Raw genomic sequence first — 19049 nt, 5'->3', positions numbered from 1 at the left:
ATCATCAGGCAAACTTTTTTCTGTATTTTTGGTATTGTAATCCATAATCTTTACTTCAGAATGTAACTGAAATTACTAAATATCTAGTAAGGCTTTATTCGATTGGTTATATATTCAATTAACTATAGACACTTGGACATTTTCAAGGCTTTGTTTCTTTTTTTGAAACACTTTTTTAAAGCTTTCTCCCGATTTTCATCTACAACTTTCGCACTCGCCGTTCGTCTCGAGACTGAGATGAAATCTCTTTTCCACTGACTGACAAAATTTGTGTCTTGTTGTGTATCTTTTGCAATCTCCATATCTGATATATATATATATGTATGCACACAGATTTAATCTATCCAACCTCTCACTCAAAAATATACATATATAGTAACTACTCAAAGAGCAAATCTCATCTCTCCAAGATGATGATGATGATCATGATAGTAATAACTTTGATCATAATGATAATATTCTAACTTAAATTGGCCCAAGTTGCCATATTAGTGATAGCTCTTTAGATGCCGCTCTTCTTCATATGTGTGTGTGTGTAAATACGGCGTTGAGATTCGAGAGATAAAGTCCGTGTTTTTCTTATATGTATATTTATTTACTTGTTTTTTTTTTTCCTGAATGAAGATAGAGAAAACCTGAGCGACAACTGACGTGCGACAATGTCGCGATCTCTGTGAGTGACAGGGTAACAGAAGCAAAAACAGATGCTGGGATAGACGACGACAGCTGAAATGATAGTGTCGGTGGGCCAAGGTTCATTGGATTTTGGGTAATTCTACATATCATTTAAGCATATCTACTATATTCAAGGAAATAGAGTAAGATGGTAAAAGAGAAATATCAATACTTTATTTGAAACTTCATATAAGAACACTTAAAATGAATTTATTGTATTATTTATCACACTGCAGTTAAATTTATCCTAATTAGATCCACAAAAGTCTGAAGAAAACTATTCAAAACTGAAACCATTTGGGAATTACAGGGGAAATAGGAATTTAGCTTAGGTGGAATGTTTTAGGCCTGAATGTTTTATGTGGAAAAACAAACTTAATCACTCTGCAAAATACGAAAATTGTGGATAAAATTGTATTTAAGACAGTTCTTAGAGCATACGCGGATCTTGGGAGCGAAATTTGCTCCAAAAATTATGCAATACGCAGTAGAAAGGTTTCTTTCTTGAAAAGAAGTTTTGGAATATTCTGTGGATAAAATAAAATGCTTATAGCAAACATTTTTTCTAGGCAATTTTTAAGATACAAGGGCACACGAAAATTTAGAAATTTGTGGCAAATATTACGTACTTTTGCAGCTCATTCGAAACAAAGAACTTTTAGGGCTACCCACACTCTAGGCAGGGTTACCAACGATACACTAGGCTGAAAATCTGTTTGAATTCCTAACGCTTTATTGCTTATAAGTGACCAAAGATAAAGGGATAAAAGAAAACTTTAGAATAGTACGATGAAATATTTCACACAGCCTCAAATTACAGGATATTGTAAAAAAAATCGGTGACTTGCATACCTAAAGTTGCCCAAGTAGGTCATAGTGAACATTCTAACATTTTGAAAATACTCCTTTCGAGAGGATATACTACCAAAATTAACAAACTTTGGATAATACCTTCAACTTGATATTTAGTATGCCAAGAACTTCATCACATCAGCCATATTCATATGCCGTTTCAGAATCTACTGTCGTTGAGTAATTCTCAACATTCACACAATTTGGACACTTGTTTAGTTTGATGGAGCACAGAAATCCTTTTTGTGAGACAAAAGTTTTATGCATTTCGTTTTCAGAACTCTTCACAATTAACGGAAATTCGTTGGCGTGCCAAATGGTTGAAAATCACAATGTTTACTGAATGTCAATGGAATCGGATACAAATGGAAATGAGTGTCTAACAATTTGCTGATAAAATAAATTACCACAAATTGATTGATATGAGTGACACGTGCTTTAAGCTGATATGTTCGATTCTAAAAGCCAACATGGGTTGCATGGCAACAAACGATACTCTAAAAATGCCCGTGTTTCCTCATTTTGTTTGAATATTTATTATGCTCTGCTGACCTTTTGAAATCCACTACAATCCACTTCCTAAACAGAGTTCATAATTTTTGTTAGCTACCTAACGGATAAGATAATGAAATCTGGAATCTTTCTCATCTCACTGCTCACATGTCATGTGAGTGTGGAACAGTGAGTAAATAAACTTCTATTATAAAAACCCTTAAACACACATAAACTAACAACCGACTTTTATATATGTATATATAGGACACTAAAAATCTGTCCTACGTAAACGTAAATCGCAATTATCAGTATCTAGACCAGACCGTACAAAATAACAGCCACTTGGCATAGTTCCAAAGAACAGAAGTTGTCATATAAGACTTATTGCCGCACTTATTTTTAGCGATCTACTGCAATACATAGTGTTATATAGCATATCGTATACTTGATAAACACAAACATATTGTAAAACAAAATACGTAAGCACTGCCATGGCCCCAGACAGCGGCGCCCTGCACTTATCGTATCGTATCTCGTCCACACAGAGATTAAACCCGCCCGCCCCCAGAGTCACCCGCCCATACTCACAATGCAGCAACGGCAGAACCAAATACAGATGAAAATTTACTTCCCTACAATATGAAAAAAAAGGTGTCCAAAGTCTTGATACTTTGCATTAACTCCATAAAACTTGACATGTTTTTTATTGGACTTTTTTATTTTGGACTTGGTTTTGAATTTACAAACACAAAGTATTTGATAAATTTAAGATCAGAGTGCTCTATAATGTATCCTTTTTCCTTACAAAAATGTTAATAATTTGTATACCCTGTTTTTTAATAAAATTATAATATTATATTAAGTAAAGCTGAATTATACAAAATATTAAATCTTTCTAGGCCAAAGCAAGTTATATAGAAATATTCATTTCATTTTTTATTCCTATTAATTCACATATTTTGGAAAAATGGCGAATAATCCAGAAAATATACATATTTACATTGAAAGCAAAATTGTAAACTTTATTCATTTTTTTTCTTAAAGAATTTAAAAATTTACTTTTACAGCTTCTTAATAAAACATTTTTTAATGTTTTGCTTTATTAAAAATCACTAAAACCAATTTTACCTTAGCTTAAGGCTTGATAGCTATAGCTAGTAAGAAGATCGGCTGTAATTTACAATCACTGCCCAATCACATTATTAATGAATAAAGAAATAAATTTTACTTATCCTGCAGTCCTCGGTAAATGAGTTAGTTAATAAAGGCAACTGAACGAGGATCCAAGTTGGAGTCCTAGGCTAGCGTATGGACGTAGTTTAAACTTGATAGTTTTTAACTATATCCTATACTAACAATAAAAAATCAAATTTACTTTATCCTTTCTAAATTTTGAATAGTTTCCCGCGCACTCTGTTTTTTTTCTCTTTGGCGACAAATTTCCCATCGACGATGATGATGATGATGATGAGAACCTGTTGATCCGATTCATTTGTTTTTAATACGATCCCATTAGGCACACTTTTCAGCAAAAAGCAATTAGAAACAACAAAAATATTTCTGTAATTTTGTTTACCTTTCAATGCCAATATTCGATACACAAATTAGATAACTTTGCCTCTCTTTTTTTTGCCAATTTTTGTTTTAAAATATTTTAATTAATTCGAAATAATTCGAAAAAATAATTTGCAAGCTTTAAATCTGAGTTTTAAGCAAATATTTGAACCATGGTGAGAAAACAAACTGAGTAAACTCCTAAGGGCTGAGTAACTTACTCACCGGTGAGTAACAGTTTTAAAAGCGTTGAAAACGAGCTGCAGTTTGGAAACCATTGAGAACGACCAAGCCGTTTGTTTCGAATGCAACGAGGAGTGTCTATTTCTTATTCGATTTTGATGAACAATATCTTATTCGACGGCAAATTTAATTCACTATCGATCGTAGTTCAAGTGTATTTATACTTTAGTATAATTTAGTGGCGTAAAATGACGCCAAACAGGAGACATTATATTATTCTAATTTTATTTGCAATAATTATAAACTGTGGATTAGTTAATAAGGGAAATAAAACTCAGTAACCAGTGCCTTAGGCTATGTTTTTTAAACTGATTTCGAAAGATTTCACAAACATCATAGAAGCATAGTAATCGCCATCAAAAAATTGTTTTGATTATTATTCGAAACTTGTACTAGATAGACTAACATTTTTGAGTACTTAGCTATGACATTGCTACATTTAATTGGTAAATTTCTTTATTGTACGGGCTTACTGACTGTTATAATAGCCCTACCACGGTTCACATTTCAATGGCGGTTGGGCGAAAAGATGCCCACGATGTCGATTGACTATCGCCAAATGATATGGAACATTGGAATATCGGCCCTAGTTAGCGCAATCAGCCAATTGCCCTGCCTGAATTCTCTGCATTTGTGTTCCAATGAGATAAAGGAAGGAATTCGAAGTATCCACAGCTCTCTGTATGTTGTACCCTGGACCGGTCTTTGCTGCACAATGTTTGTGAAAAATCTTTTGGTCAGGCTGGTGGCCTTGAAATATACGGAAGCTCCGGAAGCAAGACATATTCTGTATATTTCCACAATGGTCTACTGCTCCGTTTTCCTTTTGGCTCTCGAAATGATCCTCCACTGGGCGGTTATCTTTTTCCTGGAACGCGATAATATTCCAACATATATAAAATGTCCATCAAGAGAGCTTATTTTAAATTAACAAATAACATAACGTCTTTGAAATAATTTGTCAATTAAAGTTCCCCAAAATTGGCATTCAAATTTAAATCTGGTTTCTTAAAAAAAGGACAATTTAAGTGAACATGAAGTATTTTTATCAGGGATTGAAAATGCTATGCTACGTAGCCGTTCGAAATCACAGCAGTAGCGGGAGCAGAGCAATATTTTTATTGAAATTGCTGCTATGTAGCAGCAAATGCAAACACTGATTTTTATATCTTTAGCAGGGATAGGAAAAATCAAGAACTTTTTCATTAAACATTTGCGCTTTTATGGAGTCAATCCACTAAATGATAATAACAACAATAGGTAGTTATAAAGAAGAAAAAGTGCTGAAATTCTTCAAAAAGTCAAACCTTCCGAAAGGACTTTGTGAAGGGCAATCAAGAAATGTCAATTTTGACCACATTTTGCTTATAAAATATTTTTGAAAATGTTCCAAAATTCAACTTGAATTACAATATTTATACTATTCACCCCAAATTATGCTCTCAGTCCAGGAGTTAAGCAAATGAAGTCTCTCGTCATGAACTTCATCATATGATGGGTGCGCCATATAGTTGACCGTTCCGAAATCCTGGGGCTGTGCATCATCTGTATAGCTGTTAAAGTCCAATTTCCCCAAACGGCACTACAAACTTAAGACAAGGAAAGGTCAATTTCAAGATTTGTTTCTTTGTTCTGTAATGATTATTATCTATTACAAGGATATATGAAAAGGATATTGGTAAAGTTTGCTCACTCGGCACTAAATAGACAATGGACAGCGGTTAAAACCAATTTTGAATGTACTTATTAAGGTGCCAACACATTCCCATTTAATCTCCGAATTGTCGGTATACGTCGTCCCATTCGTGCCATAAATGGAAATTCTTTTCCTGCTGCCTTGGAACCGCACAAAATGAAAGGAGTTGATAGGCAAGTGCAACGCAGCTGATTATACCGCAAACATTCCAAATATAAATACCTAAAACATAGTTACTAAAAAAAAACACTGTTTTGGCATCTCTCACCTCACCCTTTCGAATCTCTTCAGCTTAGCATGTGTAATGGGCCTCTTTGTATGTTGTATATGTATGTATGTATGTTGATTGTAGAAAAAAAGACGTTTCTTTGCATTTGCCTGTTTCTTGATCACAATACTCAACCTCTTTGGATGGAGAATACATGCTTATTATTACTAATAAAAAGTTTAATTATCAACATTTCAGCCTAAGTATGAGTTGGCATTTCAATCGTTATTTATACAAATGTATAAACATCGTCTGCTCTTTTTGTAATGCCAATATATCCAAGGATTTTATTCTGGAATTAAAAAATAAAACTCATTTCTTTCATTGTTTACCGTTTAAGAACAAGTATCGCAATGTTAAAAAATAGTAAATAATCTGAATGTTTTAAAGTTTCGCGGGTTGCACTTCCTCGTCTATATAAACTATATTTCATTCATTACTGTTTTATTTATCAAAAGTACATTTTTGAAATGTGCCCTCCCAGCCAAAGTAACTCATCCCTTAGGACTTCCGGCACAGACCATTTTTACGAGGTCTGGCAGCACTTTTTGATTTCGCTTCGAATATTCAATTTGCACGGCGAATATTTACTCTTTACGGCGAATATGTCGAGAATATGTTGTGGCGAGAGGGCACAAATTTACGGCGAGAGGGTAAAAATTTACGGCGAGAGGGCACAAATTTACGGCGAGAGGGCATAAATTTACGGCGAGAAAGCAAAAAATTACGGCGAAAGCGGCGATTTTTTTTTGTTTTTGTGTTGTTGTTTTTTTCAAACTGAGCGGACGTGCGTTATTTTGTGTCGGAAAACTGCAAAAAATTGGAAAATGTTTATTTTCGAAATAATTCTGATGGAATAGAATTAAATAAACTTTTGTTAACCGCTTCCGATGCAATAAAAGTGTGTTTTTGTTTTTATAAAGAGCGGCGCGTTTTTTGCATTTTTCGGTGTGCGGCTTTTCGTGTGAAATAAAAAATATTATTATTTATATCTGGAATTGGTGAAGTGTGTGTACGATAGAGATAGAGAAAGAGAGAATTAAAGCGATAAGCGTCAATTAGGCATTATCTAAAAGAAAAAAAGCAAAAACACACCGATTAGATAAAAAAAAAGTCAGAAAATAAAGCAGCGTAAAAGCTGCAAAAAAGAAAGAGAAAGAGAAAAAGAAGTTCAGTGCCAACATTTCGCGTCCCTCCACTTGTGGTGGTATTAGTGAGCGACGCGCCGTCTGTGTGCGTGTCTGTGTGTGTATGTGTATGTGTGTGTGCTGTATCACTCTCTCTGTATGTGTGTGTGAGTGTTGCAAGTTGTTTTTGTTGTCACTTGGTGCACCTGCATAAACAACAACAACAAGAAAGTGGAGAATGCATGGAGGATCCCTACAACAAGACAAAATACATCAACAACTCAAGGATTTTCATTTCTAAGGATCACAAAGCAAAGGTTTGTGGCACAGATTTCCATATATTTCTATTTCCCATCTCCCTCCTCCACCCACACACACACCGTCAATGGGGATGAAATTCCTTTGGATGCTGTATCGAAATTTTCTAACCATTCATCCATCCATCGCCAAAAGGTGGCCGAGTGGGTGGTGTTTCGCCCTTCGCAGGGGTTGTTTTTGTCTTTCGTCTCAGCTGAGTTGCTCCCTGTATCTTCTTTCTCTCTCTGCACATAGATTTTGAAGGCCATTTGTGACACATTAAAGCTGTCTGAGTCCAGGGTCTAGAATCTAGAGTCCAAAAGTGTATTCATCATTAAGAACTTGTGCCCAAAAAACCACAGACCAACTAACTATCAGAAAAAGTTCTTTGAAATTCCAAAAAATTTATAGAATTATTTAAGATAAAAAACTTTACAAAAAATACATTCACTAAATTTACGAAAAATTCAATGTTTTATAAGAAACAATTTTAAATAATTATCTAACTAAGGTCATCACATTGAAAATGTATTACAAAAAGTTAATGGATAATCTTTTCTTAAAAGTACACCAAATATGTTTTGATATTTCTTTGTTTTAATTTGTCGAAAGAAAAACAGTTTTATATACTTTTTTCTGTTCTGATTGTTTTCTTGAACATTAATATTTTATAGTTTAATTTTGTTCCCTCATTACAAAAAAATGTCCATTTCCTTTTATTTGGGTTTTTTCTTTATATAAATCGAGAAATTTTACGGCAACTCTCATCAATAGAATTTAGTTTCTTTCATTTTAATTAATATATTCCTAGAAACCACGTGGGTTATGAGTTTTCAAGACTGTAATGGATTGAACTTGATCCACATGACCCTAATAGAAGATCTATTCGACGGAGTCTTCTGTTTCAAACTCCTTGCACATGTGTAGATAGACAGACTCGCTCGACTGATCTAGATAAATGCTTGTGGTGGGGTTTAAAGTAGGGGGCGGAGTGAGTTGCACAACTTCCCTTCCATATGAACCTATTTGAAACGCTGTAATCATTGTTTTTTTCTCACACGAAATAAATCAGCGCAACCATCGGATTTGGCATCGTCTGCGGCTTTTTCCTCTTCTTCTTATACACTTTGCTCATTAATCACAATGACTAATTTATAAAGTTGGTTATTTTTGGTTTCTGGTCAAAAATCAGTTTAAGCCCATTAAAGTTACACTAGAGAAGAATCATTTTGGTAAGAAGAAAGAATTGAGAAGCGAGAGCGAATCACAAGGGGAATTAAAATGAATATTCGGTCTACCATAAAGTCTATGCAGATCTTTGGGAAAGGGTATAATTAATCCTACATATAAATATTACCAACTCATGATCTCTTTTCCGCAAAGACTAAAAAGAGAGAGAGAGAGGGGGGTACAGAATATAAAGGTCAAGGGCGTAGATAGAATCTCCATTCTACTTGGAAGGTGCTTGGACAACTGCTCAATATAATGAAACATTTCTCTGTTATTCGAATTCTTGTGCCCCTTTTCCCCTTGCCCCTTCTGATTGCAAGGAAAGAGCATTAGAAGAGTTGTTCGTACTAAAGCTCGTCGTGACAGGTGAATTTGCTGTAGTTTTCTATTTCACTTTGTTGTCTCTCTTCCAATCCCTCCTGTCCCTGTCTGTCTTTTGGTGTTATTTTGCTCTGAGATTTTTTTTGTAGTTTTGTTTGTCTTTTTGGTCGATTTGTTTTCTACCTGCTGCTGCTGCGTGTTGTTTGATTTTTCTTTTTGCTTCTACTTATTTGTTTTATGTTCTCTCTCAATCTCTTCTTCTGTTGCTTCTCATTTTGTTGTTGTGCTGACTAAGACATTTACCGGCTCTTGGTCTTGGTCTTTACCTGCGGCAAGCAGGTGTTTACAGGTGTACGGTTGTCGGTCGTCAGTTTTCTAGCCAAGAATTGTTTTGAATTCAACTCGTTTGTCGTCTCCTCAGTGAATGAGATCCTCCCCCTCCCCCTCCCCTCACAAACCCCTTCAGAGCACACTCTGCCAATGCAAATGCCAATGTCACTCGATGGACATGCGCAAGGCGTTCTCTGTGTTGTTAAGATTCCAAATGGAAGAGGCATTGAGGCATGCCAAGAGTCTCTCCTATCTTCCCAACCTTTTTGCCACTTTTATCTCATCGTATAAAGAAAATGTTGCTCCATTCCATTCCATTTTACATCATTGCCGACTTTTATTACCATCTGGTCCACAGCGTCTGTTGCTCCCGGTTTCGTCTCTTTCATCTAGCCGGTCTCTGTCTGCCTTTTGTTTGATTCTTTAAACTGGATCAATATTTAATAAATACAGTGAAACCTCGATATAACGAACTTCGTTATAACGAAAAACCCAATATAACGAATTTTTTGTTAAGTCCCTTGAAAGGACTAAGGTTTTACATTTCAGTACCTATAGCGAATATATATATAACGAATAATTTTGCGATCCCCCTCAGATTCGTTATATCGAGGTTTCACTGTATTACGTTTCTTTATGGCTAATGACGCATTGCTTAATTGGTAAGAAGCCTCTTGGCATTAAATATGAACCCTTCTCGAGAGAGAGAGAGACAGAGAGAAAAACAGTGAGAGAAGGAGAGAAGAAGAAAAAGATGAGAAAGAAAGGAAATTTTCATGTACATTTTAAATCATTCTAATTTAAAGTCCTTTCTCTAGCTGGCTAGAACTTTCTTAACTGTAGACGCGATCTTAACATAAGTGGAAATAGAAGTCGTTTTTAGGGCCATATTTAATGGTTCTCGATGCAAAAGAAGAAATTTGGTATTAACCAAGGGACATTTTATATTTCTCGTGATTCACAAAATCCACCCAAAACCTATCTGAATCTCCACAAGCCAGTTGAAAGATTCCACAATCGAGCCCCGAGAATCATCTCTAATTGAGGAGGTCTCCAGACTAAAGAACCAAGAACCAAGCAGGCTCACCTGGATGGGCCCACAAATTTCCTTCTATAGTAATTAACATTTGTCTCATTTCCCTTTTTCCTCTTGAGAAGCTTTCGCTTAGAATTCTACAGTCTGTCCATTTAAATAACATATGATGAATAAATAACTTTACCTCATTTTTCTTTTTAGTTTTTTTTTTGGCATAATCAAACATTCCGGTTCCCGGGGATGGCAAAGAAAACGTGATAACTGTAAATTTGCCACAAAAGAAAGGAAAGCCAAGAAACAATGCAAAAAAACAAAAATAAGCAAAAAAAACTTCACACAACAAACACAAAAATGTGGCAATCAGGGGAATACACACACACACACACACAACACACCTGTATGTGGTGTGTGTGTGTGTGAGTGTGTTGAGTGAAACAAATTGCCATTGTCTGCATTCACCTGTTCTTCTGTAGCTTTTATTTTTTTTTTGGTAATTTGCAATATGCGTTGCTGCATATCCATTAACCTGGGTCGAGAGTCAAGAGCTTGGCTCATGCAACGCCAAGCAACAGTCGCAGCCTCAGTCTCAGCCACAGAAAAGGTGCCACATTCTTGAGCAGCCTTTTGCCCAACAACCAATGCAACTAGTTTTTAATACCCTTACCAATAACAGGGTATATGCACTTTGGTTAAGAAGTTGCCATACTTCGCTTCAAGTTCAAAAGTAAATAAAGAAAGGGTATACAAAGTTCATCCAACTCAGCTCTCTGTTGTCTTTCTTGTTGGTCTTTTGGCCTTCTCTCTCACACATACGACGCATCAGTTTATCGTTGGCTGTGCACTTTTATTGATATCATGTATATCTCTTCTCCTTGGCGCTTCCTTCAGGCAGAATTCTTGGTGGAGTGAAGCAGCAGCTTCTTCTTGCAGTGTTCCCGGAATGCAGTTGCTTCGCTTGCCAACTTAATGGCAAACTCGACTCGATAAGACAGCTATGGCTGCTGAACACACACTTACTCACTCACTCACTGGGGGAAATATCTGGGCTCATGCCTCAATGTTTATGCCGGCAACACCCACTTTACTCCACTCCACTCCACTTCACTTCACTCTCAGTCTTAGCCTCCTTCTTGGCTGAAGTTCAAACATGGCCCAGCTCCTGTTCCCTCTTCTCTCCTCTTCTGTTTACAGCTTTCTTTTCTTGGTTTCTATTTACCATTTTACGGTTTGAGGTCGTTTCTAATGAGCTGCATTTCATTGTAGTTTAATTAGACTTTGCTTTTGCATTAATAGCAATTTCTTCAGCCTTTTGCGCTCTTCTTCTCACATTTTGTTTTATGTGGGAGCCAACAGTAGCAATTTTCCATGAGAAGGAAGAAATCTATAAATTATAATTTATAGATAATTATCTAGAACAAAAAAAAGCACTTGGTATTAAAATAATTCGATTTTAATTGCAATACAAGTGGGAAATCAACATTTTAAAGATTTTACAATTTCAAAATTTCTACAGATTACTTCACAATTTGTAACAAATAAAAGAAATACATTTCATTAATGGCCAAGTCGATTTAGTTTTGTGATGAAGTAAATGAACATTTTTTGTTTAATGTCTTAATTTTGTCACTTTCATCGGTAAAATTTTTTGATATATATGGAAAATAATAGATTTTACTAGGAGAAATAGTTTTTTGTGACTTTATATATTTTAATTAGAAAGTAAAGTAACCTTTTTGTGTGGATTTTATATTTATTTTATTTATAAAAATTTGTTTGGATTTATTTTTATACTAACCTAAAATAGGTGAAAAATTTATTAGATTTTCTATGATTTTAACCAATTTAAGCTTTATTTCTGATTTTTTATGTTTTATTCAAAGTTTTTATAAACGTCTTAAGCTTTGTTTTAAATTAAATTCAAGGATAGTTAATCCAAATGGTCATATATTCTTCTTCCTAATGGTTGTCTTAAAAATAATATGGTGTGTGTATACATACATATTAAATCATTTAGGTATTAAATAACTTGCAGACTATTATTGGGTTTTCCTTTCATTACAAATTTTGAGTTTTTCCGTAATTTTCTCACTTGACTTTCCCATTAACTAACGATTTGTAAATTTTTGCTGGTTGCTTCCTGGCAATCGACATTACAAGTTGATGGAAATTTCTCCTATAGATACCTTTATTTTTTTTTGCATGTCATGAATACGAAAAGAGCATCTTCTGTTACCCTTGCCTCCTCCTCGTCCTCCTTATCGGTCTGCTCATCTGTTGGTGTCATTTTGTTAAATGTTGAGGTTAATCGCCTACGTCAAACAAACTTTTATTTACTCAACTAACGAACTATTATCTAAGTATGTGTTTTGTGTATGTGGGCAAAAGCTTTGGACTTTAATTAAGTAAAAATGTTATAAGTGAGACGTTTTTCTAGTATAAGGATTACATGGTTAGGCCTTATTGAAGGGTATATTCGTATCGGGTCCATAGGTTGTAATACCTAAATGAATGAAACTTACATCCAAAACAAAATCGACCCCTGTACTCGTTCTATCTGTGTTGTCAACTTGTCAAAGAAGTTGTACAGAAAAATGTTCATCTTATAATCTATAGATGTTCTTAATGTTGTTAACTTGTTTGCTAATTTATAAGAGTATTCAGCTGTCGTCAGGTCATTTAGCTGTTGTTTCTGCGGCGCGTTTTCTGTCATATGCCATTAAGTCGAATTGTTGTAGTGAATTTGCCAGTGGACTGCATTGTCAATTGGTTTTGGCACTGGCCAAGCCGTTGCCAACTTTCAGTCATTTCCCCTACCAACTACTTCTAGCCTCTTTCGAGAAGGAAATATTATGCGGTTCTTCAGACTTCAATAAGTCCAGCAACTGGCTAAAGTTGTTTTGAGGCAATTTTTGTATCGTTTTTTATTTCTATTTTGTGTTTTTTGACAAATTTGTCTGCTCGACTGGCAATAAAAAGAAAAGGAAAAACTTTATGCGGCTCGTGGCTGTCTCTTCCATGTCTGTGCATAATTTCGCTGAACAGTTTTAGCCAAACTTGTTGTCAGGCGGCAGCAGGAAAAGGCAATAGAGGAGAATCCATAGGAGGAATGCAATGCTGCAACTTGTTTTACTTAATTTTATTTCCTTTCTTTCCCTCCTTTTCTCCTGCTGCTGCTGCTGCTGCTGGCAACAGCTGTGAGGAGTCGCCAACAACTGGCCAACTGCCAATGCCCTTCATACTAACTGCTCATAATTATAAAGCATTGTTACATGCCCAGAGTCCCAAGACAAGGGAGTAATTAGTTTTTATAATAAATAAAGTTATTGTTACTTTTTATCTCTCTCTCTCTCTCTGATCAATCGATTTTTGAAGGTGACAAAGATTCATCTATCAAGATATTCTCACGAATCTTGGGAATTTTCAATCAAAATTGACTATCAATTTCTCTTTGAACCTCTTTGTATAATTTATTTCTCTCTCTCTTTTGGTTTTGGCATCTTTGACGTAGCGATAAACTACTCAAAAGGTTGAACCCCATGGGCACTTGAGAATTTTACTTTCGAAAATTCAATTTGTTGATTTTCACATTTCTTGCTGCTGCTTTTGGCCCTGTCCATTTGGCACTTACTTTCATTTCATGTTGTTTTGCTTATCTGCTTGTTTTTGAAGAATTGTTTTAAATTTAGTTGGTGAGTAATCTCTGTATTTGTTGTTGTTGTTGTTCCTTATCAAATAGATTTGCCAAAGTTGAGGAAAAATTGTAGTTTGTACTTGTATATAGATATTTGTTTTGTAGTTTTTCAACGCGTATCTCTGTTTTGTTTTGTAATTATTATTATTATTGTGTCAATAGATGGTCATAAAAATATCAATCATAATAGACTAATTCATACTTTGGGTGTGGTAGATAATTCTTATAAGGAACTTATCGAAAAATTTATCGTGCGGGGGATTTTAGCGATTTTATGTTCTATCAATAGATTTCATAAACATTTTGGCATTTATATCGTTCTTCAGATTTGTATTGTAATTGTATTCATGTGTTATCTGTAAAAAAACTATATTTTTTAATTATTTACAACCAATTTTTGGAAACGTTAAGAAAATAGTCAAAATAAATTGCTCTTTGAACGATAAATTTCTAAATTTTGCGATTGTATATTCAATATTTGCTAAAATTACACACGAAATACGATATATTAATTTGGAAAAAAACAATTGGTGATTGATCTTCTGTGAACAGGAAATCTTAGAAAATATTTCTATTATTGATTTGAGATATTCAATTCTATTTTGTTATATAACCAAAGAGTCTAGCCAACATATTCAATGTGCGTGTATGTGTATATCTATATATATATCTCTCTCTATATAGCATTTAGTTATTGTGGTCTGTGTGAATTAAGGTCAAATTTCTTTTCACATGTGCAAAATATTTTGTTTACACTTAATGCACGTGCCGATAGACACTTTGATAGACCGAGAAATGGAATATAGTGCTGCGACCCTTCAAGATCAAGGTTCAACCACATAAATCAATGGTTTGGCTCGTCCAAATGTTGCACAATGAGAAATGAAACGAAAGAAAAGAAACAAAAATCAATGACAACCACAATTGGCAACGTTATTTTCTGTAGATTTGTTTTATAGGTGTGTGAACAAAAGACAAGAGAGAAAAGAGGGACGTACAGAGAGAGAGAGAGACGGTGATAAACGCAAAGCATAAAAAGACAATAATCAATGACGCACACGCATAGAAAATGGCAACTAATTAAGCAAAAAGCTCTCGTCTTCAGCGGAAAAATAGATAAATCGACACATAAGACGTAGCCACGGAGAGGGGAAGAAGGCATAAAACAAAATCGCCAATAAACAATTTTTTAATATTTTTTGTTTCCTTCTCCTCGCTTGGTTGTCTGTATAATTGCAAGAAATCTTGCGAGGGTCAGCACATTGTGTTATCATCGGCTATTGTGGCCAAGTGGCGAAGGGGGCAAATCGCTTGACCATGGCCAAGTCAATGGTTATACATTTTGCTACTTGAATGCCAATTGACTCAATAATGATCACAACAACAACAACAACCATGTCTCTCGTATTAAAGCGTGGGGTGCGCGTGCGGCAGATAAGATAACAACCAGAGGCAGACAGAATTACACACATAAATTGGATAAATGGTGACACAAAATACTCAAACAACAAATAGAAGTGATGTTTTTAGTTTTCTTTTCATTTTCCCTTTTATTTGAGAGTTGTGAAATGGGAAAATACGGCTATAAAAATTTTACCATCAATTGCTTTTTACAATAGTCAAAACGCAGTTAATCGAAAATTTTTCCAGGGGACCACAACGAGGCCCTCTTTAATTCTATTCCGAGAATTCGCTAATTAATTAACCATATGGTGGGTTCTCTTCAATTCTAGGAATCATTTAAACTGAAGAAATTTCTTATTGCCACTTTAAACCGTCAATAAGTCGATCAATTTTTCCTAAAAGGAAACTTACTCCAATAGTTTTAATTTAGTTTCTGAAGCATGTTGTTATTAAGCAATTTCGAGAAGGTATTTTCGGGATATAGCCAGAGTGTGTGTCACCGATATTTTTTATAAAACATCTTTCAAATTCGTAAATAGAAAAGGATAGATTCCTTAAGTGAAGGAATAGAAGAGGGTTTTAAGGGTTTGAGAGAGCAGAAGGCCCTAATAGAGTAATTCGGAGTTAAGGATATACAAAGATGTCTTCCTTTGAATAAGTAATTGCCATTATATCAAATTTATTTCGTAAAGAAAGATCTCTTGAGTGAGTGGGATATCACCTAGAATAATTGAAGAATATGAAATATTCGAAAGTTTTAACTGGTGACCTACACAAAATTCAAATAAACTTTATATCCATTTTTTCTTGACCACATCTCTCTTGACAATTGAGGGGGAATTGTCAATTAAATAGAGCATAATGAATGTCAGACTCAATTGTGCTTGGTTTTTGTTTTGGATCTACATAAGTTAAAAGGAAGAATACTAATGAAAGTGGAAATGGATGATGCCAACCGAAACTATTGTCGGGGTTAACTGTAAAAATGTTTAAATTTATTGAATGGCCTTTGTTTTTGTTCTGGAATTGTTATTGCCAAATGAATTGGAACAAAACTCACCGTAGACGCCGTTTCATACTCTTTTACCCTGTATCTGTATCTGCATCTCTCTCTTATTCCATTCATTCTCAACGTTTTTCGTTGATATTGCCAGTTTGTTATGGCTGGGCCCTTCTCTTCCCTCCTCCCTTCCTCCACTGCCCTTTGTTCACTAATTTCGCTTGACCCGTAGCAATAAAATGTTAACTCCTCGTTCATTTTATTGCTATTCATCGTATGTTGTTTTGTCTCTGGGTCTAAACTCTAGAGTTAGAGGTACGAGAGAGTGTCTTGTTACGCCAATTTAAATATATATTTTTTTTTGCTAGAAGATGAGGAAAGCGGAAATGAAAAATTGTTCAACTTTGACTTGTTTGAGGTATTTTATTTTAGAGTTTATTGAACTTGGTTTTGTATTTTTGGTAAGAGACTGACGAAGCGGGACGCCAAGTAGGACAGTCGCTTAATAGAGTGTAAAAGGTTAAGGTGATTCGCAAGAGTTGGAAAAACTAAAATTCAACAGTTTTCAAGCAAATCAAAGTGTAAATCATTTGCTTGTTGTGTTTGTTGTTCAACAAATTTGTACAGTTTTTCTATAAACATTAAAGAATCGAAACTTTCAGCTAGCCACTTCGAGGTGTCTACAGAAATCGTCGAAATAAACAAACAAACGATTGAGGTTAAAGAAGATGTCTTCTTTGATACTCTCCACGAAGGTGAAGCATAGTTTTTCCCATAGACCTTCATAATGGCTTATATTCCTTATTATTATATATTTCTATAGGGTAGCAAATGTATTTCTAGATCTTCTTGCTTTACTTCAAATTAAAGTGCATTACTGCGGCAATTTACATGATGGGAAAAATAGAATAAAATCAAATTGAAGCGATTTGTCTAATTAATTGCCCAGACTAGGTCAGATAATTTCAGGTTAATTAAAAGATATTTTCATGGAAATAACAAATTGGCCCCCGTCGAGCTGAGCAGATCTCGTGTTTGGCTATTTGGCACGCGACGACAAAGTAATCACATTGCACTTGGCCAGGTAAGGCACACCTTTAACCCATGATTGCCGACATTGGGGCAATTAGTGGCAATTATCGAGTATATCAAACTGAGCTTCTTTCACCTTGGTTAACTTTTACCCATTTCTTTTAGTTTTCCAATTTCTAATCCACGATAGAAAGTCATTGAATTCAAGGCTTATCAATTATGATTACATAAAGTCTCAAGGCAAGAAAGTCACTAATTGATAGGTAATGATGAATGTCAGATACTCTTCTAAACTATATGAAACTGCCTTTGGGATGACTAAACTCCCGGAAGATTGTTCGTCAACTAATTGAGAATTATATGGACGTTTAGCAATCATATTGATATTAGAAACTTTGTTTTTAACCCAACTTTCATTACAAATCTTACATAATGGACTATATGCCCATTGCATGGGGTTAGAGTATACAATAACAACTTCATTTGTTGTTATTGTTAAAATGGGCGTTTTGGCTGTGCCTCATTAAATGCGCTCCAACGATGAGAAATACATAAATGCTTTGACTTTTACTCGCCTCAGTCACATTATTATTTTCACATATTAATGAAGCGCACGTTTTGTCGATTTTGCTTTGACGTATGCGTTTTTTTCCCCCCTATTTTTCTCCTATTTTGCTTTTTGTGTAATGTTTAAATTATGATTAGCGGTTTGTCATCATTGTCATCAACTGGTTAGTGGTAAAAGCGACCCAACGGGGTCCCCAAACGAATCCGATCATCATGTTCATTATCTTCGCCAAGGCGCCCCCCCCATTCCGAAATCCATTCCCATTCCAATTTGAAGTGGGCAAACGTGACAAGAGCTCGGTTCAATTGATTTTGCCTTTACCTCGAATAGATACGAGTGTTTCTCTCTATTGGTTAGGTCAACTGCTTCAGATTTCTACAGTACTTTCCCAAGCGAAAGTTTTTCACACTTTTCACAGCTCAATCAGTGAGAGAAAGAGAAGGAGTGATGTGGAAAAGCAATCTGTTTCCTTAAATTGTATTTATAAAACATTTTCATTGCCCCAAAATCTACTATCTGCAATTAATCTAATTGCTTTCAGAACATCTGTTAAGATGAAAAGAACAAAAGCTTTTAATTAAGTTTCGACCATTTATGAATTTTAATTTGAGTGTTATCATTGATTCATTTTGAATATTTTATTCCCCCTTTTCACGCATTTCTATTCCAATCTAGCTAAAAGTTTTCTGTTCGTGTCCAATTGCCATTAATATAATATTATGCCATTTCATTTACCAAATACAAAATCATTATTTATACGCATCGAAAACTTTTCCACCTTGACCATCAATTATTTGTATTGAATGAATTTCTATTGCCAATCGAGAAATGCGCCACAAAATCATTGAAACATTTCCGTTAAGCCAAATCGAATGCACAATAATTGAAATTACCAAATATGCACTAATACACTTTCTTTTGAGTAGTTATTTCAAGTATTTTTGCAATGAGGAAAACTAAAATACGCTTGATTATTTTATCTGGTTTATAATATAAGAGAGCAACAATTTATTTCAAAATGTTTATTAACTTTTTTTATCTACTCTATAAATAAAATGTGCAAAGTAGTCACAACAACTATTTACCGATTCAATCAACATAGTCAGTTGCTTCTGATTCATTTTCTAAGTAGATTGAATATTGATTCAATGATGAATGATTGACCAAGTGGACTTTGTTTTTAAGTTTCACTATTTCCTATTTTGAAGAATATAAAATCTTGGTAATATG

The 19049-nt window shown here is 34.6% G+C and overlaps 1 protein-coding gene across 4 annotated transcripts in view; it reads left to right on the top strand.

Moving 5' to 3' along the window:
- The first annotated feature begins 7089 nt into the window (after positions 1-7089).
- LOC6642045 (mitogen-activated protein kinase-binding protein 1) overlaps positions 7090-19049 on the top strand; it is a 77061-nt gene continuing 65101 nt past the window's right edge. For 2 of the 4 annotated variants that reach the window (XM_047010924.1, XM_047010923.1), the window contains exon 1: positions 7090-7227. The gene's annotated coding sequence lies outside the window, so the exon portion shown is untranslated. The remainder of the gene's footprint in view (positions 7228-19049) is intronic. The other 2 variants (XM_047010925.1, XM_023175943.2) reach the window with 2 other exon arrangements.

The sequence above is a fragment of the Drosophila willistoni genome, assembly GCF_018902025.1.
Source record: "Drosophila willistoni isolate 14030-0811.24 chromosome 2R unlocalized genomic scaffold, UCI_dwil_1.1 Seg167, whole genome shotgun sequence".
NCBI lineage: Eukaryota > Metazoa > Arthropoda > Insecta > Diptera > Drosophilidae > Drosophila > Drosophila willistoni.
This window is presented reverse-complemented; position numbering and strand designations above follow the sequence as displayed.